The sequence below is a fragment of the Hemitrygon akajei genome, chromosome 11 (genome assembly GCF_048418815.1).
Source record: "Hemitrygon akajei chromosome 11, sHemAka1.3, whole genome shotgun sequence".
Lineage (NCBI taxonomy): Eukaryota > Metazoa > Chordata > Chondrichthyes > Myliobatiformes > Dasyatidae > Hemitrygon > Hemitrygon akajei.
Window position 1 is genome coordinate 52,684,316 of NC_133134.1, and position 21,456 is coordinate 52,705,771.

Here is a 21,456-nt window from a genome sequence, read left to right on the forward strand (position 1 = left end):
GTACTGTCCCTCTATCAGACCAACCATCCCTCAGTACTGTCCCTCTATCAGTCCAGTCATTCTTCAGTACTGTCCCTCTATCAGCCCAATCATCCCTCAGTTCTGTCCCTCTATCAGTCCAATCATCCTTCAGTACTGTCCCTCTATCAATACAATCATCCCTCAGTACTGTCCCTGTATCAGTCCAACCAGTCCTCAGTACTGTCCTTCTGTCAGTCCAATCATCCCTTAGTACTGTCCCTCTATCATTCCAATTATCCCTCAGTACTGACCCTCTATCAGTCCAATCATCCCTCAGTATTGTCCCTCTATCAGTCCAACCATCCCTCAGTACTGTCCCTCTATCAGTCCATCCATCCCTCAGTACTGTCCCTCTATCAATCCAATCATCCCTCAGTACTGTCCCCCTATCAGACCAACCATCCCTCAGTACTGTCCCTCTATCAGTCCAACCAACTTTCAGTACTGTCGCTCTATCAGCCCAATCATCCCTCAGTTCTGTCCCTCTATCAGTCCAATCATACCTCAGTGCTGACCCTCAATCAATCCAATCATCCCTCAGTACTGTCCCTCTATCAGTCCAAACATCCCTCATTACTGTCCCTCTATCAGTCCAATCATCCCTCAGTACTGTCCCTCTATCAGTCCAATCATCCCTCAGTACTGTCCCCCTATCAGTCCAACCTTCCCTCAGTACTGTCCCTCTATCAGTCCAACCATCATTCAGTACTGTCCCTCTATCAGTCCAATCATCCCTCAGTACTGTCCCTCTATCAGTCCAGCATCCCCCAGTACTGTCCCTCTATCAGTCGAACCATCTTTCAGTACTGTCCCTCTATCAGTCCAATCATCCTTCAGTACTGTCCCCCTATCAGTCCAGTCATCTTTCAGTACTGTCCCTCTCTCATTCCAACCATCCCTCAGTACTGTCTCTCTATCAGTCCAATAATTCCTCTGTACTGTCCCTCTATCAGTCCAATCATCCATCAGTACTGTCCCTCAATCAGTCCAATCATCCCCCAGTACTGTCCCTCTATCAGTCCAATCATTCGTCAGCACTTTTCCTCTATCAGTACAATCATCCCTCAGTACTGTTCCTCTATCAGTCCAAACATCCATCAGTACTGTCCCTCTGTTAGTCCAATCATCCCTCAGTACTGTCCATCTGTCAGTCCAATCATAGCTCAGTACTTTCCCTCTATCAGTCCAATCATCCATCTGTACTGTCCCACTATCAGTAAAATTATTCCTCAGTACTGTCCCTCTATCAGTCCAATCATCCCCCAGTACTGTCCCTCTATCAGTCCAATCATCCATCAGTACTGTCCCTCTATCAGTACAATCAGTCCTCAGTACTGTCCCTCTGTCTGTACCATCATCCCTCAGTACTGGCCTTCTATCTGTCCAATCATCCTTCAGTACTGTCCCTCTGTCAGTCCGATCAGTCCTCAGTACTGTCCCTCTATCAGTCCAACCATCCCTCAGTACTGTCCCTCTATCAATCCAACCAGCCCTCAATACTGTCCCACTATCAGTCCAATCATACCTGAGTACTGACCCTCTATCATTCCAATCATCCCTCAGTACTGTCCCTCTATGAGTCCATCCATCCGTCAGTACTGTCCCTCGGTCAGTACAATCATCCCTCAGTACTGACCCTCTATCAGTCCAATCATTCCACACTACTGTCCCTCTCTCATTCCAACCATCCCTCAGTACTGTCTCTCTATCAGTCCAATAATTCCTCCGTACTGTCCCTCTATCAGTCCAATCATCCCCCAGTACTGTCCCTCTATCAGACCAACCATCCCTCAGTACTGTCCCTCTATCAGTCCAATCATCCATCAGTACTGTCCCTCTATCAGTCCAATCATTCCTCACTACTGTACCACTATCAGTCCAATCATCCCTCAGTACTGTCCCACTATCAGTCCAATCATACCTCAGTACTGACCCTCTATCCGTCCAATCATTCCTCACTAATGTCCCTCTATCAGTCCAATCATCCGTCAGTACTGTCCCTCTATCAGTCCAATCATACCTCAGTACTGACCCTGTATCAGTCCAATCATTCCTCACATCTGTCCCTCTATCAGTCCAATCATACCTCAGTACTGTCCCTCTATCAGTCCAATCATCCCTCAGTACTGTCCCTCTATCAGTCCAATCATACCTCAGTACTGACCCTCTATCAGTCCAATCATTCCTAACTACTGTCCGTCTATCAGTCCAATCATCCCTCAGTACTGACCCTCATTCAGTCCAGTCATTCTTCAGTACTGTCCCTCTATCAGTCCAATCATTCCTCACTACTGTCCCTCTATCAGTCCAATCATCCCTCAGTACTGTCCCTCTATCAGTCCAATCATATCTGAGTACTGACCCTCTATCACTCCAATCATCCCTCAGTACTGTCCCTCTATCAGTCCAATCATCCCTCAGTACTCTCCCTCTATCAGTCCAAACATCCCTCAGTACTGTCCCTCTATCAGTCCAATCATCCCCCAGTACTGTCCCTCTATCAGTCCAATTATCCATCAGTGCTGTCCCTCTATCAGTCCAATCATCCCCCAGTACTGTCCCTCTATCAGTCCAATCATCCCCCAGTACTGTCCCTCTATCAGACCAACCATCCCTCAGTACTGTCCCTCTATCAGTCCAATCATCCATCAGTACTGTCCCTCTATCAGTACAATCAGTCCTCAGTACTGTCCCTCTGTCTGTACCATCATCCCTCAGTACTGTCCTTCTATCTGTCCAATCATCCTTCAGTACTGTCCCTCTGTCAGTCCGATCAGTCCTCAGTACTGTCCCTCTATCAGTCCAACCATCCCTCAGTACTGTCCCTCTATCAATCCAACCAGCCCTCAGTACTGTCCCACTATCAGTCCAATCATACCTGAGTACTGACCCTCTATCATTCCAATCATCCCTCTGTACTGTCCCTCTATCAGTCCATCCATCCGTCAGTACTGTCCCTCGGTCAGTACAATCATCCCTCAGTACTGACCCTCTATCAGTCCAATCATTCCTCACTACAGTCCCTCTATCAGTCCAATCATTCCTCACTACTGTACCTCTATCAGTCCAATCATCCCTCAGTACTGTCCCACTATCAGTCCAATCATACCTCAGTACTGACCCTCTATCCGTCCAATCATTCCTCACTACTGTCCCTCTATCAGTCCAATCATCCGTCAGTACTGTCCCTCTATGAGTCCAATCATACCTCAGTACTGACCCTCTATCAGTCCAATCATTCCTCACATCTGACCCTCTATCAGTCCAATCATACCTCAGTACTGTCCCTCTATCAGTCCAATCATCCCTCAGTACTGTCCCTCTATCAGTCCAATCATACCTCAGTACTGACCCTCTATCAGTCCAATCATTCCTAACTACTGTCCGTCTATCAGTACAATCATCCCTCAGTACTGTCCCTCATTCAGTCCAGTCATTCTTCAGTACTGTCCCTCTATCAGTCCAATCATATCTCAGTACTGACCCTCTATCAGTCCAATCATCCCTCAGTACTGTCCCTCTATCAGTCCAATCATCCCTCAGTACTCTCCCTCTATCAGTCCAAACATCCCTCAGTACTGTCCCACTATCAGTCCAATCATCCCCCAGTACTGTCCCTCTATCATTCCAATTATCCATCAGTGCTGTCCCTCTATCAGTCCAATCATCCCCCAGTACTGTCCCTCTATCAGTCCAATCATCCCCCAGTACTGTCCCTCTATCAGACCAACCATCCCTCAGTACTGTCCCTCTATCAGTCCAGTCATTCTTCAGTACTGTCCCTCTATCAGTCCAATCATTCCTCACTACTGTCCCTCTATCAGTCCAATCATCCCTCAGTACTGTCCCTCTATCAGTCCAATCATATCTCAGTACTGACCCTCTATCAGTCCAATCATCCCTCAGTACTGTCCCTCTATCAGTCCAATCATCCCTCAGTACTCTCCCTCTATCAGTCCAAACATCCCTCAGTACTGTCGCTCTATCAGTCCAATCATCCCCCAGTACTGTCCCTCTATCAGTCCAATTATCCATTAGTGCTGTCCCTCTATCAGTCCAATCATCCCCCAGTACTGTCCCTCTATCAGTCCAATCATCCCTTAGTACTGTCCCTCTTTTATTCCAACCATCCCTCAGTACTGTCCCTCTATCTGTCCAATCATCCATCTGTACTGTCCCACTATCAGTCCAATTTTTCCTCAGTACTGTCCCTCTATCAGTACAATCAGTCCTCAGTACTGTCCCTCTGTCTGTACAATCATCCCTCAGTACTGTCCCTCTATCTGTCCAATCATCCTTCAGTACTGTCCCTTTGTCAGTCCAATCAATCCTCAAGTCTGTCCTTCTATCTGTCCAATCGTCCCTCAGTACTGTCCCTCTATCAGTCCAACCAACTTTCAGTACTGTCGCTCTATCCGCCCAATCATCCCTCAGTTCTGTCCCTCTATCAGTCCAATCATCCTTCAGTACTGTCCCTCTATCAGCCCAATCATCCCTCAGTTCTGTCCCTCTATCAGTCCAACCAGTCCTCAGTACTGTCCCTCTGTCAGTCCAATCATCCCTTAGTACTGTCCCTCTATCATTCCAATTATCCCTCAGTACTGACACTCTATCAGTCCAATCATCCCTCAGTATTGTCCCTCTATCAGTCCAACCATCCCTCAGTACTGTCCCTCTATCAGTCCATCATTCCCTCAGTACTGTCCCTCTATCAATCCAATCATCCCTCAGTACTGTCCCCCTATCAGTCCAACCATCCCTCAACACTGTCCCTCTATCAGTCCAACCAACTTTCAGTACTGTCCCTCTATCAGCCCAATCATCCCTCAGTTCTGTCCCTCTATCAGTCCAATCATACCTCAGTGCTGACCCTCAATCAATCCAATCATCCCTCAGTACTGTCCCTCTATCAGTCCAAACATCCCTCATTACTGTCCCTCTATCAGTCCAATCATCCCTCAGTACTGTCCCTCTATCAGTCCAATCATCCCTCAGTACTGTCCCCCTATCAGTCCAACCTTCCCTCAGTACTGTCCTTCTATCAGTCCAACCATCTTTCAGTACTGTCCCTCTATCAGTCCAATCATCCCTCAGTACTGTCCCTCTATCAGTCCAGCATCCCCCAGTACTGTCCCTCTATCAGTCGAACCATCTTTCAGTACTGTCCCTCTATCAGTCCAATCATACTTCAGTACCGTCCCTCTATCAGTCCAGTCATCTTTCAGTACTGTCCCTCTCTCATTCCAACCATCCCTCAGTACTGTCTCTCTATCAGTCCAATAATTCCTCCGTACTGTCCCTCTATCAGTCCAATCATCCCCCAGTACTGTCCCTCTATCAGTCCAATCATTCGTCAGCACTTTTCCTCTATCAGTACAATCATCCCTCAGTACTGTTCCTCTATCAGTCCAAACATCCATCAGTACTGTCCCTCTGTTAGTCCAATCATCCCTCAGTACTGTCCATCTGTCAGTCCAATCATAGCTCAGTACTTTCCCTCTATCAGTCCAATCATCCATCTGTACTGTCCCACTATCAGTCCAATTATTCCTCAGTACTGTCCCTCTATCAGTCCAATCATCCCCCAGTACTATCCCTCTATCAGTCCAATCATCCATCAGTACTGTCCCTCTATCAGTACAATCAGTCCTCAGTACTGTCCCTCTGTCTGTACCATCATCCCTCAGTACTGTCCTTCTATCTGTCCAATCATCCTTCAGTACTGTCCCTCGGTCAGCCCTATCAGTCCTCAGTACTGTCCCTCTATCAGTCCAACCATCCCTCAGTACTGTCCCTCTATCAATCCAACCAGCCCTCAGTACTGTCCCACTATCAGTCCAATCATACCTCAGTACTGACCCTCTATCATTCCAATCATCCCTCAGTACTGTCCCTCTATCAGTCCAACCATCCGTCAGTACTGTCCCTCGGTCAGTACAATCATCCCTCAGTACTGACCCTCTATCAGTCCAATCATTCCTCACTACAGTCCCTCTATCAGTCCAATCATTCCTCACCTCTGTACCACTATCAGTCCAATCATCCCTCAGTACTGTCCCACTATCAGTCCAATCATACCTCAGTACTGACCCTCTATCCGTCCAATCATTCCTCACTACTGTCCCTCTATCAGTCCAATCATCCGACAGTACTGTCCCTCTATCAGTCCAATCATACCTCAGTACTGACCCTCTATCAGTCCAATCATTCCTCACATCTGTCCCTCTATCAGACCAATCATACCTCAGTACTGTCCCTCTATCAGTCCAATCATCCCTCAGTACTGTCCCTCTATCAGTCCAATCATACCTCAGTACTGTCCCTCTAACAGTCCAATCATCCCTTAGTACTGTCCCTCTTTCATTCCAACCATCCCTCAGTACTGTCCCTCTATCAGTCCAATCATCCCCCAGTACTGTCCCTCTATCAGTCCAATTATCCATCAGTGCTGTCCCTCTATCAGTCCAATCATCCCCCAGTACTGTCCCTCTATCAGTCCAATCATCCCCCAGTACTGTCCCTCTATCAGACCAACCATCCCTCAGTACTGTCCCTCTAACAGTCCAATCATCCATCAGTACTGTCACTCTATCAGTCCAATCATCCCTCAGTACTGTCCCTCTAACAGTCCAATCATCCCTTAGTACTGTCCCTCTTTCATTCCAACCATCCCTCAGTACTGTCCCTCTATGAGTCCAATCATCCCCCAGTAATGTCACTCTATCAGTCCAATCATCCTTTTGTACTGTCCCTTTGACAGTCCAATCATTTCTCAGTACTGACCTTCTATCAGTCCAATCATCCCCCAGTACTGTCCCTCTATCAGTCCAATCATTCGTCAGCACTGTTCCTCTATCAGTACAATCATCCCTCAGTACTGTTCCTGTATCAGTCAAATCATCCGTCAGTACTGTCCCTCTGTTAGTCCAATCATCCCTCAGTACTGTCCATCTGGTAGTCCAATCAGCCCTCAGTACTTTCCCTCTATCTGTCCAATCATCCATCTGTACTGTCCCACTATCAGTCCAATTTTTCCTCAGTATTGTCCCTCTATCAGTACAATCAGTCCTCAGTACTGCCCCTCTGTCTGTACAATCATCCCTCAGTACTGTCCCTCTATCTGTCCAATCATCCTTCAGTACTGTCCCTTTGTCAGTCCAATTAGTCCTCAAGTCTATCCCTCTATCTGTACAATCGTCCCTCAGTACTGTCCCTCTATCAGTCCAACCAACTTTCAGTACTGTCGCTCTATCAGCCCAATCATCCCTCAGTTCTGTCCCTCTATCAGTCCAATCATCCTTCAGTACTGTCCCGCTATCAATACAATCATCCCTCAGTACTGTCCCTGTATCAGTCCAACCAGTCCTCAGTACTGTCCCTCTGTCAGTCCAATCATCCCTTAGTACTGTCCCTCTATCATTCCAATTATCCCTCAGTACTGACCCTCTATCAGTCCAATCATCCCTCAGTATTGTCCCTCTATCAGTCCAACCATCCCTCAGTACTGTCCCTCTATCAGTCCATCCATCCCTCAGTACTGTCCCTCTATCAATCCAATCATCCCTCAGTACTGTCCCACTATCAGTCCAACCATCCCTCAGTACTGTCCCTCTATCAGTCCAACCAACTTTCAGTACTGTCGCTCTATCAGCCCAATCAGCCCTCAGTTCTGTCCCTCTATCAGTCCAATCATACCTCAGTGCTGACCCTCAATCAATCCAATCATCCCTCAGTACTGTCCCTCTATCAGTCCAAACATCCCTCATTACTGTCCCTCTATCAGTCCAATTATCCCCCAGTACTGTCCCTCTATCAGACCAACCATCCCTCAGTACTGTCCCTCTACCAGTCCAGTCATCCCTCAGTACTGTCCCTCTATCAATCCAATCATCCCTCAGTACTGTCCCCCTATCAGTACAATCATCCCTCAGTACTGTTCCTCTATCAGTCCAAACATCCATTAGTACTGTCCCTCTGTTAGTCCAATCATCCCTCAGTACTGTCCATCTGTCAGTCCAATCATAGCTCAGTACTTTCCCTCTATCAGTCCAATCATCCATCTGTACTGTCCCACTATCAGTCCAATTATTCCTCAGTACTGTCCCTCTATCAGTACAATCAGTCCTCAGTACTGTCCCTCTGTCTGTACCATCATCCCTCAGTACTGTCCTTCTATCTGTCTAATCATCCTTCAGTACTGTCCCTCTGTCAGTCCGATCCGTCCTCAGTACTGTCCCTCTATCAGTCCAACCATCCCTCAGTACTGTCCCTCTATCAATCCAACCAGCCCTCAGTACTGTCCCACTATCGGTCCAATCATACCTGAGTACTGACCCTCTATCATTCCAATCATCCATCAGTACTGTCCCTCTATCAGTCCATCCATCCGTCAGTACTGTCCCTCGGTCAGTACAATCATCCCTCAGTACTGACCCTTTATCAGTCCAATCATTCCTCACTACAGTCCCTCTATCAGTCCAATCATTCCTCACTACTGTAACACTATCAGTCCAATCATCCCTCAGTACTGTCCCACTATCAGTCCAATCATACCTCAGTACTGACCCTCTATCCGTCCAATCATTCCTCACTACTGTCCCTCTATCAGTCCAATCATCCGTCAGTACTGTCCCTCTATCAGTCCAATCATACCTCAGTACTGACCCTCTATCAGTCCAATCATTCCTCACATCTGTCCCTCTATCAGTCCAATCATACCTCAGTACTGTCCCTCTATCAGTCCAATCATCCCTCAGTACTGTCCCTCATTCAGTCCAGTCATTCTTCAGCACTGTCCCTCTATCAGTCCAATCATTCCTCACTACTGTCCCTCTATCAGTCCAATCATCCCTCAGTACTGTCACTCTATCAGTCCAATCATATCTCAGTACTGACCCTCTATCAGTCCAATCATCCCTCAGTCCTGTCCCTCTATCAGTCCAATCATCCCTCAGTACTGTCCCTCTATCAGTCCAATTATCCATCAGTGCTGTCCCTCTATCAGTCCAATCATCCCCCAGTACTGTCCCTCTATCAGTCCAATCATCCCCCAGTACAGTCCCTCTATCAGACCAACCATCACTCAGTACTGTCCCTCTATCAGTCCAATCATCCATCAGTACTGTCCCTCTATCAGTCCAATCATCCCTTAGTACTGTCCCTTTTTCATTCCAACCAAGCCTCAGTACTGTCCCTCTATGAGTCCAATCATCCCCCAGTAATGTCACTCTATCTGTCCAATCATCCTTTTGTACTGTCCCTTTGACAGTCCAATCATTTCTCAGTACTGTCCCTCTATCTGTCCAATCATCCTTCAGTACTGTCCCTCTGTCAGTCCAATCAGTCCTCAAGACTGTCCCTCTATCTGTCCAATCGTCCCTCAGTACTGTCCCTCTATCAGTCCAACCAACTTTCAGTACTGTCGCTCTATCAGCCCAATCATCCCTCAGTTCTGTCCCTCTATCAGTCCAATCATCCTTCAGTACTGTCCCTCTATCAATACAATCATCCCTCAGTACTGTCCCTGTATCAGTCCAACCAGTCCTCAGTACTGTCCCTCTGTCAGTCCAATCATCCCTTAGTACTGTCCCTCTATCATTCCAATTATCCCTCAGTACTGACCCTCTATCAGTCCAATCATCCCTCAGTACTGTCCCTCTGTCAGTCCAATCAGTCCTCAAGACTGTCCCTCTATCTGTCCAATCGTCCCTCAGTACTGTCCCTCTATCAGTCCAACCATCTTTCAGTACTGTCCCTCTATCAGTCCAATCATCCCTCAGTTCTGTCCCTCTATCAGTCCAGCATCCCCCAGTACTGTCCCTCTATCAGTCGAACCATCTTTCAGTACTGTCCCTCTATCAGTCCAATCATCCTTCAGTACTGTCCCTCTATCAGTCCAGTCATCTTTCAGTACAGTCCCTCTCTCATTCCAACCATCCCTCAGTACTGTCTCTCTATCAGTCCAATCATTCCTCCGTACTGTCCCTCTATCAGTCCAATCATCCATCAGTAATGTCCCTCAATCAGTCCAATCATCCCCCAGTACTGTCCCTCTATCAGTCCAAACATCCATCAGTACTGTCCCTCTGTTAGTCCAATCATCCCTCAGTACTGTCCATCTGTCAGTCCAATCATAGCTCAGTACTTTCCCTCTATCAGTCCAGTCATCCATCTGTACTGTCCTACTATCAGTCCAATTATTCCTCAGTACTGTCCCTCTATCAGTACAATCAGTCCTCAGTACTGTCCCTCTGTCTGTACCATCATCCCTCAGTACTGTCCTTCTATTTGTCCAATCATCCTTCAGTACTGTCCCTCTGTCAGTCCGATCAGTCCTCAGTACTGTCCCTCTATCAGTCAAACCATCCCTCAGTACTGTCCCTCTATCAATCCAACCAGCCCTCAGTACTGTCCCACTATCAGTCCAATCATACCTGAGTACTGACCCTCTATCATTCCAATCATCCCTCAGTACTGTCCCTCTATCAGGCCATCCATCCGTCAGTACTGTCCCTCGGTCAGTACAATCATCCCTCAGTACCTACCCTTTATCAGCCCAATCATTCCTCACTACAGTCCCTCTATCAGTCCAATCATTCCTCACTACTGTACCACTATCAGTCCAATCATCCCTCAGTACTGTCCCACTATCAGTCCAATCATACCTCAGTACTGACCCTCTATCCGTCCAATCATTCCTCACTACTGTCCCTCTATCAGTCCAATCATCCGTCAGTACTGTCCCTCTATCAGTCCAATCATACCTCAGTACTGACCCTCTATCAGTCCAATCATTCCTCACATCTGTCCCTCTATCAGTCCAAACATCCCTCATTACTGTCCCTCTATCAGTCCAATCATCCCCCAGTACTGTCCCTCTATCAGTCCAATTATCCCCCGGTACTGTCCCTCTATCAGACCAATCATCCCTCAGTACTGTCCCTCTATCAGTCCAATCATCCCTCAGTACTGTCCACCTATCAGTCCAACCATCCCTCAGTACTGTCCCTCTATCAGTCCAACCATCTTTCAGTACTGTCCCTCTACCAGTCCAATCATTCCTCTATACTGTCCCTCTATCAGTCCAGCATCCCCCAGTACTGTCCCTCTATCAGTCGAACCATCTTTCAGTACTGTCCCTCTATCAGTCCAATCATCCTTCAGTACTGTCCCTCTATGTCCAGTCATCTTTCAGTACTGTCCCTCTCTCATTCCAACCATCCCTCAGTACTGTCTCTCTATCAGTCCAATCATTCCTACGTACTGTCCCTCTATCAGTCCAATCATCCATCAGCAATGTCCCTCAATCAGTCCAATCATCCCCCAGTACTGTCCCTCTATCAGTCCAAACATCCATCAGTACTGTCCCTCTGTTAGTCCAATCATCCCTCAGTACTGTCCATCTGTCAGTCCAATCATAGCTCAGTACTTTCCCTCTATCAGTCCAGTCATCCATCTGTACTGTCCCACTATCAGTCCAATTATTCCTCAGTACTGTCCCTCTATCAGTACAATCAGTCCTCAGTACTGTCCCTCTGTCTGTACCATCATCCCTCAGTACTGTCCTTCTATCTGTCCAATCATCCTTCAGTACTGTCCCTCTGTCAGTCCGATCAGTCCTCAGTACTGTCCCTCTATCAGTCCAACCATCCCTCAGTACTGTCCCTCTATCAATCCAACCAGCCCTCAGTACTGTCCCACTATCAGTCCAATCATACCTGAGTACTGACCCTCTATCATTCCAATCATCCCTCAGTACTGTCCCTCTATCAGTCCATCCATCCGTCAGTATTGTCCCTCGGTCAGTACAATCATCCCTCAGTACTGACCCTTTATCAGTCCAATCATTCCTCACTACAGTCCCTCTATCAGTCCAATCATTCCTCACTACTGTACCACTATCAGTCCAATCATCCCTCAGTACTGTCCCACTATCAGTCCAATCATACCTCAGTACTGACCCTCTATCCGTACAATCATTCCTCACTACTGTCCCTCTATCAGTCCAATCATCCGTCAGTACTGTCCCTCTATCAGTCCAATCATACCTCAGTACTGACCCTCTATCAGTCCAATCATTCCTCACATCTGTCACTCTATCAGTCCAATCATCCCTCAGTACTGTCCCTCTATCAGTCCAATCATACCTCAGTACTGACCCTCTATCAGTCCAATCATTCCTAACTACTTTCCGTCTATCAGTCCAATCATCCCTCAGTACTGTCCCTCATTCAGTCCAGTCATTCTTCAGTACTGTCCCTCTATCAGTCCAATCATTCCTCACTACTGTCCCTCTATCAGTCCAATCATCCCTCAGTACTGTCACTCTATCAGTCCAATCATCCCCCAGTACAGTCCCTCTATCAGACCAACCATCACTCAGTACTGTCCCTCTATCAGTCCAATCATCCATCAGTACTGTCCCTCTATCAGTCCAATCATCCCTTAGTACTGTCCCTCTTTCATTCCAACCAACCCTCAGTACTGTCCCTCTATGAGTCCAATCATCCCCCAGTAATGTCACTCTATCAGTCCAATCATCCTTTTGTACTGTCCCTTTGACAGTCCAATCATTTCTCAGTACTGACCCTCTATCAGTCCAATCATCCCCCAGTACTGTCCCTCTATCAGTCCAATCATTCGTCAGCACTGTTCCTCTATCTGTACAATCATCCCTCAGTACTGTTCCTCTATCAGTCAAATCATCCGTCAGTACTGTCCCTATGTTAGTCCAATCATCCCTCAGTACTGTCCATCTGTCAGTCCAATCATCCATCTGTACTGTCCCACCATCAGTCCAATTTTTCCTCAGTACTGTCCCTCTATCAGTACAATCAGTCCTCAGTACTGTACCTCTGTCTGTACAATCATCCCTCAGTACTGTCCCTCTATCTGTCCAATCATCCTTCAGTACTGTCCCTCTGTCAGTCAAATCAGTCCTCAAGACTGTCCCTCTATCTGTCCAATCGTCCCTCAGTACTGTCCCTCTATCAGTCCAACCAACTTTCAGTACTGTCGCTCTATCAGCCCAATCATCCCTCAGTTCTGTCCCTCTATCAGTCCAATCATCCTTCAGTACTGTCGCTCTATCAATACAATCATCCCTCAGTACTGTCCCTGTATCAGTCCAACCAGTCCTCAGTACTGTCCCTCTGTCAGTCCAATCATCCCTTAGTACTGTCCCTCTATCATTCCAATTATCCCTCAGTACTGACCCTCTATCAGTCCAATCATCCCTCAGTACTGTACCTCTGTCAGTCCAATCAGTCCTCAAGACTGTCCCTCTATCTGTCCAATCGTCCCTCAGTACTGTCCCTCTATCAGTCCAACCAACTTTCAGTACTGTCGCTCTATCAGCCCAATCATCCCTCAGTTCTGTCCCTCTATCAGTCCAATCATACCTCAGTGCTGACCCTCAATCAATCCAATCATCCCTCAGTACTGTCCCTCTATCAGTCCAAACATCCCTCATTACTGTCCCTCTATTAGTCCAATCATCCCGCAGTACTGTCCCTCTATCAGTCCAATTATCCCCCGGTACTGTCCCTCTATCAGACCAATCATCCCTCAGTACTGACCCTTTATCAGCCCAATCATTCCTCACTACAGTCCCTCTATCAGTCCAATCATTCCACACTACTGTACCACTATCAGTCCAATCATCCCTCAGTACTGTCCCACTATCAGTCCAATCATACCTCAGTACTGACCCTCTATCCGTCCAATCATTCCTCACTACTGTCCCTCTATCAGTCCAATCATCCGTCAGTACTGTCCCTCTATCAGTCCAATCATACCTTAGTACTGACCCTCTATCAGTCCAATCATTCCTCACATCTGTCCCTCTATCAGTCCAAACATCCCTCATTACTGTCCCTCTATCAGTCCAATCATCCCCCAGTACTGTCCCTCTATCAGTCCAATTATCCCCCGGTACTGTCCCTCTATCAGACCAATCATCCCTCAGTACTGTCCCACTATCAGTCCAATCATACCTCAGTACTGTCCACCTATCAGTCCAACCATCCCTCAGTACTGTCCCTCTATCAGTCCAACCATCTTTCAGTACTGTCCCTCTATCAGTCCAATCATCCCTCAGTACTGTCCCTCTATCAGTCCAGCATCCCCCAGTACTGTCCCTCTATCAGTCGAACCATCTTTCAGTACTGTCCCTCTATCAGTCCAATCATCCTTCAGTACTGTCCCTCTATGTCCAGTCATCTTTCAGTACTGTCCCTCTCTCATTCCAACCATCCCTCAGTACTGTCTCTCTATCTGTCCAATCATTCCTCCGTACTGTCCCTCTATCAGTCCAATCATCCATCAGTAATGTCCCTCAATCAGTCCAATCATCCCCCAGTACTGTCCCTCTATCAGTCCAAACATCCATCAGTACTGTCCCTCTGTTAGTCCAATCATCCCTCAGTACTGTCCATCTGTCAGTCCAATCATAGCTCAGTACTTTCCCTCTATCAGTCCAGTCATCCATCTGTACTGTCCCACTATCAGTCCAATTATTCCTCAGTACTGTCCCTCTATCAGTACAATCAGTCCTCAGTACTGTCCCTCTGTCTGTACCATCATCCCTCAGTACTGTCCTTCTATCTGTCCAATCATCCTTCAGTACTGTCCCTCTGTCAGTCCGATCAGTCCTCAGTACTGTCCCTCTATCAGTCCAACCATCCCTCAGTACTGTCCCTCTATCAATCCAACCAGCCCTCAGTACTGTCCCACTATCAGTCCAATCATACCTGAGTACTGACCCTCTATCATTCCAATCATCCCTCAGTACTGTCCCTCTATCAGTCCATCCATCCGTCAGTACTGTCCCTCGGTCAGTACAATCATCCCTCAGTACTGACCCTTTATCAGTCCAATCATTCATCACTACAGTCCCTCTATCAGTCCAATCATTCCTCACTACTGTACCACTATCAGTCCAATCATCCCTCAGTACTGTCCCACTATCAGTCCAATCATACCTCAGTACTGACCCTCTATCCGTCCAATCGTTACTCACTACTGTCCCTCTATCAGTGCAATCATCCGTCAGTACTGTCCCTCTATCAGTCCAATCATACCTCAGTACTGACCCTCTATCAGTCCAATCATTCCTCACATCAGTCCCTCTATCAGTCCAATCATACCTCAGTACTGTCCCTCTATCAGTCCAATCATCCCTCAGTACTGTCCCTCTATCAGTCCAATCATACCTCAGTACTGACCCTCTATCAGTCCAATCATTCCTAACTACTGTCCGTCTATCAGTCCAATCATCCCTCATTACTGTCCCTCATTCAGTCCAGTCATTCTTCAGTACTGTCCCTCTATCAGTCCAATCATTCCTCACTACTGTCCCTCTATCAGTCCAATCATCCCTCAGTACTGTCACTCTATCAGTCCAATCATATCTCAGTACTGACCCTCTATCAGTCCAATCATCCCTCAGTACTGTCCCTCTATCAGTCCAATCATCCCTCAGTACTCTCACTCTATCAGTCCAAACATCCCTCAGTACTGTCCCTCTATCAGTCCAATCATCCCCCAGTACTGTCCCTCTATCAGTCCAATTATCCATCAGTGCTGTCCCTCTATCAGTCCAATCATCCCCCAGTACTGTCCCTCTATCAGTCCAATCATCCCCCAGTACTGTCCCTCTATCAGACCAACCATCACTCAGTACTGTCCCTCTATCAGTCCAATCATCCATCAGTACTGTCCCTCTATCAGTCCAATCATCCCTTAGTACTGTCCCTCTTTCATTCCAACCATCCCTCAGTACTGTCCCTCTATGAGTCCAATCATCCCCCAGTAATGTCACTCTATCAGTCCAATCATCCTTTTGTACTGTCCCTTTGACAGTCCAATCATTTCTCAGTACTGACCCTCTATCAGTCCAATCATCCCCCAGTACTGTCCCTCTATCAGTCCAATCATTCGTCAGCACTGTTCCTCTATCAGTACAATCATCCCTCAGTACTGTTCCTCTATCAGTCAAATCATCCGTCAGTACTGTCCCTCTGTTAGTCCAATCATCCCTCAGTACTGTCCATCTGTCAGTCCAATCATCCATCAGTACTTTCCCTCTATCAGTCCAATCATCCATCTGTACTGTCCCACTATCAGTCCAATTTTTCCTCAGTACTGTCCCTCTATCAGGACAATCAGTCCTCAGTACTGTCCCTCTGTCTGTACAATCATCCCTCAGTACTGTCCCTCTATCTGTCCAATCATCCTTCAGTACTGTCCCTCTGTCAGTCCAATCAGTCCGCAAGACTGTCCCTCTATCTGTCCAATCGTCCCTCAGTACTGTCCCTCTATCAGTCCAACCAACTTTCAGTACTGTCGCTCTATCAGCCCAATCATCCCTCAGTTCTGTCCCTCTATCAGTCCAATCATCCTTCAGTACTGTCCCTCTATCAATACAATCATCCCTCAGTACTGTCCCTGTATCAGTCCAACCAGTCCTCAGTACTGTCCCACTGTCAGTCCAATCATTCCTTAGTACTGTCCCTCTATCATTCCAATTATCCCTCAGTACTGACCCTCTATCAGTCCAATCATCCCTCAGTACTGTCCCTCTATCTGTCCAATCGTCCCTCAGTACTGTCCCTCTATCAGTCCAACCAACTTTCAGTACTGTCGCTCTATCAGCCCAATCATCCCTCAGATCTGTCCCTCTATCAGTCCAATCATACCTCAGTGCTGACCCTCAATCAATCCAATCATCCCTCAGTACTGTCCCTCTATCAGTCCAATCATCCCCCAGTACTGTCCCTCTATCAGTCCAATTATCCATCAGTGCTGTCCCTCTATCAGTCCAATCATCCCCCAGTACTGTCCCTCTATCAGTCCAATCATCCCCCAGTACTGTCCCTCTATCAGACCAACCATCACTCAGTACTGTCCCTCTATCAGTCCAATCATCCATCAGTACTGTCCCTCTATCAGTCCAATCATCCCTTAGTACTGTCCCTCTTTCATTCCAACCATCCCTCAGTACTGTCCCTCTATGAGTCCAATCATCCCCAGTAATGTCACTCTATCAGTCCAATCATCCTTTTGTACTGTCCCTTTGACAGTCCAATCATTTCTCAGTACTGACCCTCTATCAGTCCAATCATCCCCCAGTACTGTCCCTCTATCAGTCCAATCATTCGTCAGCACTGTTCCTCTATCAGTACAATCATCCCTCAGTACTGTCCATCTGTCAGTCCAATCATCCATCAGTACTTTCCCTCTATCATTCCAATCATCCATCTGTACTGTCCCACTATCAGTCCAATTTTTCCTCAGTACTGTCCCTCTATCAGGACAATCAGTCCTCAGTACTGTCCCTCTGTCTGTACAATCATCCCTCAGTACTGTCCCTCTATCTGTCCAATCATCCTTCAGTACTGTCCCTCTGTCAGTCCAATCAGTCCTCAAGACTGTCCCTCTATCTGTCCAATCGTCCCTCAGTACTGTCCCTCTATCAGTCCAACCAACTTTCAGTACTGTCGCTCTATCAGTCCAGTCATCTTTCAGTACTGTCCCTCTCTCATTCCAACCATCCCTCAGTACTGTCTCTCTATCAGTCCAATCATTCCTCCGTACTGTCCCTCTATCAGTCCAATCATCCATCAGTAATGTCCCTCAATCAGACCAATCATCCCCCAGTACTGTCCCTCTATCAGTCCAAACATCCATCAGTACTGTCCCTCTGTTAGTCCAATCATCCCTCAGTACTGTCCATCTGTCAGTCCAATCATAGCTCAGTACTTTCCCTCTATCAGTCCAGTCATCCATCTGTACTGTCCCACTATCAGTCCAATTATTCCTCAGTACTGTCCCTCTATCAGTACAATCAGTCCTCAGTACTGTCCCTCTGTCTGTACCATCATCCCTCAGTACTGTCCTTCTATTTGTCCAATCATCCTTCAGTACTGTCCCTCTGTCAGTCCGATCAGTCCTCAGTACTGTCCCTCTATCAGTCAAACCATCCCTCAGTACTGTCCCTCTATCAATCCAACCAGCCCTCAGTACTGTCCCACTATCAGTCCAATCATACCTGAGTACTGACCCTCTATCATTCCAATCATCCCTCAGGACTGTCCGTCTATCAGTCCATCCATCCGTCAGTACTGTCCCTCGGTCAGTACAATCATCCCTCAGTACTGACCCTTTATCAGCCCAATCATTCCTCACTACAGTCCCTCTATCAGTCCAATCATTCCTCACTACTGTACCACTATCAGTCCAATCATCCCTCAGTACTGTCCCACTATCAGTCCAATCATACCTCAGTACTGACCCTCTATCCGTCCAATCATTCCTCACTACTGTCCCTCTATCAGTCCAATCATCCGTCAGTACTGTCCCTCTATCAGTCCAATCATACCTCAGTACTGACCCTCTATCAGTCCAATCATTCCTCACATCTGTCCCTCTATCAGTCCAAACATCCCTCATTACTGTCCCTCTATTAGTCCAATCATCCCGCAGTACTGTCCCTCTATCAGTCCAATTATCCCCCGGTACTGTCCCTCTATCAGACCAATCATCCCTCAGTACTGACCCTTTATCAGCCCAATCATTCCTCACTACAGTCCCTCTATCAGTCCAATCATTCTTCACTACTGTACCACTATCAGTCCAATCATCCCTCAGTACTGTCCCACTATCAGTCCAATCATACCTCAGTACTGACCCTCTATCCGTCCAATCATTCCTCACTACTGTCCCTCTATCAGTCCAATCATCCGTCAGTACTGTCCCTCTATCAGTCCAATCATACCTTAGTACTGACCCTCTATCAGTCCAATCATTCCTCACATCTGTCCCTCTATCAGTCCAAACATCCCTCATTACTGTCCCTCTATCAGTCCAATCATCCCCCAGTACTGTCCCTCTATCAGTCCAATTATCCCCCGGTACTGTCCCTCTATCAGACCAATCATCCCTCAGTACTGTCCCTCTATCAGTCCAATCATACCTCAGTACTGTCCACCTATCAGTCCAACCATCCCTCAGTACTGTCCCTCTATCAGTCCAACCATCTTTCAGTACTGTCCCTCTATCAGTCCAATCATCCCTCAGTACTGTCCCTCTATCAGTCCAGCATCCCCCAGTACTGTCCCTCTATCAGTCGAACCATCTTTCAGTACTGTCCCTCTATCAGTCCAATCATCCTTCAGTACTGTCCCTCTATGTCCAGTCATCTTTCAGTACTGTCCCTCTCTCATTCCAACCATCCCTCAGTACTGTCTCTCTATCAGTCCAATCATTCCTCCGTACTGTCCCTCTATCAGTCCAATCATCCATCAGTAATGTCCCTCAATCAGTCCAATCATCCCCCAGTACTGTCCCTCTATCAGTCCAAACATCCATCAGTACTGTCCCTCTGTTAGTCCAATCATCCCTCAGTACTGTCCATCTGTCAGTCCAATCACAGCTCAGTACTTTCCCTCTATCAGTCCAGTCATCCATCTGTACTGTCCCACTATCAGTCCAATTATTCCTCAGTACTGTCCCTCTATCAGTACAATCAGTCCTCAGTACTGTCCCTCTGTCTGTACCATCATCCCTCAGTACTGTCCTTCTATCTGTCCAATCATCCTTAAGTACTGTCCCTCTGTCAGTCCGATCAGTCCTCAGTACTGTCCCTCTATCAGTCCAACCATCCCTCAGTACTGTCCCTCTATCAATCCAACCAGCCCTCAGTACTGTCCCACTATCAGTCCAATCATACCTGAGTACTGACCCTCTATCATTCCAATCATCCCTCAGTACTGTCCCTCTATCAGTCCATCCATCCGTCAGTACTGTCCCTCGGTCAGTACAATCATCCCTCAGTACTGACCCTTTATCAGTCCAATCATTCCTCACTACAGTCCCTCTATCAGTCCAATCATTCCTCACTACTGTACCACTATCAGTCCAATCATCCCTCAGTACTGTCCCACTATCAGTCCAATCATACCTCAGTACTGACCCTCTATCCGTCCAATCGTTACTCACTACTGTCCCTCTATCAGTCCAATCATCCGTCAGTACTGTCCCTCTATCAGTCCAATCATACCTCAGTACTGACCCTCTATCAGTCCAATCATTCCTCACATCTGTCCCTCTATCAGTCCAATCATAACTCAGTACTGTCCCTCTATCAGTCCAATCATCCCTCAGTACTGTCCCTCTATCAGTCCAATCATACCTCAGTACTGACCCTCTATCAGTCCAATCATTCCTAACTACTGTCCGTCTATCAGTCCAATCATCCCTCAGTACTGTCCCTCATTCAGTCCAGTCATTCTTCAGTACTGTCCCTCTATCAGTCCAATCATTCCTCACTACTGTCCCTCTATCAGTCCAATCATCCCTCAGTACTGTCACTCTATCAGTCCAATCATATCTCAGTACTGACCCTCTATCAGTCCAATCATCCATCAGTACTGTCCCTCTATCAGTCCAATCATCCCTCAGTACTCTCACTCTATCAGTCCAAACATCCCTCAGTACTGTCCCTCTATCAGTCCAATCATCCCCCAGTACTGTCCCTCTATCAGTCCAATTATCCATCAGTGCTGTCCCTCTATCAGTCCAATCATCCCCCAGTACTGTCCCTCTATCAGTCCAATCATCCCCCAGTACTGTCCCTCTATCAGACCAACCATCACTCAGTACTGTCCCTCTATCAGTCCAATCATCCATCAGTACTGTCCCTCTATCAGTCCAATCATCCCTTAGTACTGTCCCTCGTTCATTCCAACCATCCCTCAGTACTGTCCCTCTATGAGTCCAATCATCCCCCAGTAATGTCACTCTATCAGTCCAATCATCCTTTTGTACTGTCCCTTTGACAGTCCAATCATTTCTCAGTACTGACCCTCTATCAGTCCAATCATCCCCCAGTACTGTCCCTCTATCAGTCCAATCATTCGTCAGCACTGTCCCTCTATCAGTCCAATCATCCGTCAGTACTGTCCCTCTATCAGTCCAATCATACCTCAGTACTGACCCTCTATCAGTCCAATCATTCCTCACATCTGTCCCTCTATCAGTCCAAACATCCCTCATTACTGTCCCTCTATCAGTCCAATCATCCCGCAGTACTGTCCCTCTATCAGTCCAATTATCCCCCGGTACTGTCCCTCTATCAGACCAATCATCCCTCAGTACTGACCCTTTATCAGCCCAATCATTCCTCACTACAGTCCCTCTATCAGTCCAATCATTCCTCACTACTGTACCACTATCAGTCCAATCATCCCTCAGTGCTGTCCCACTATCAGTCCAATCATACCTCAGTACTGACCCTCTATCCGTCCAATCATTCCTCACTACTGTCCCTCTATCAGTCCAATCATCCGTCAGTACTGTCCCTCTATCAGTCCAATCATACCTTAGTACTGACCCTCTATCAGTCCAATCATTCCTCACATCTGTCCCTCTATCAGT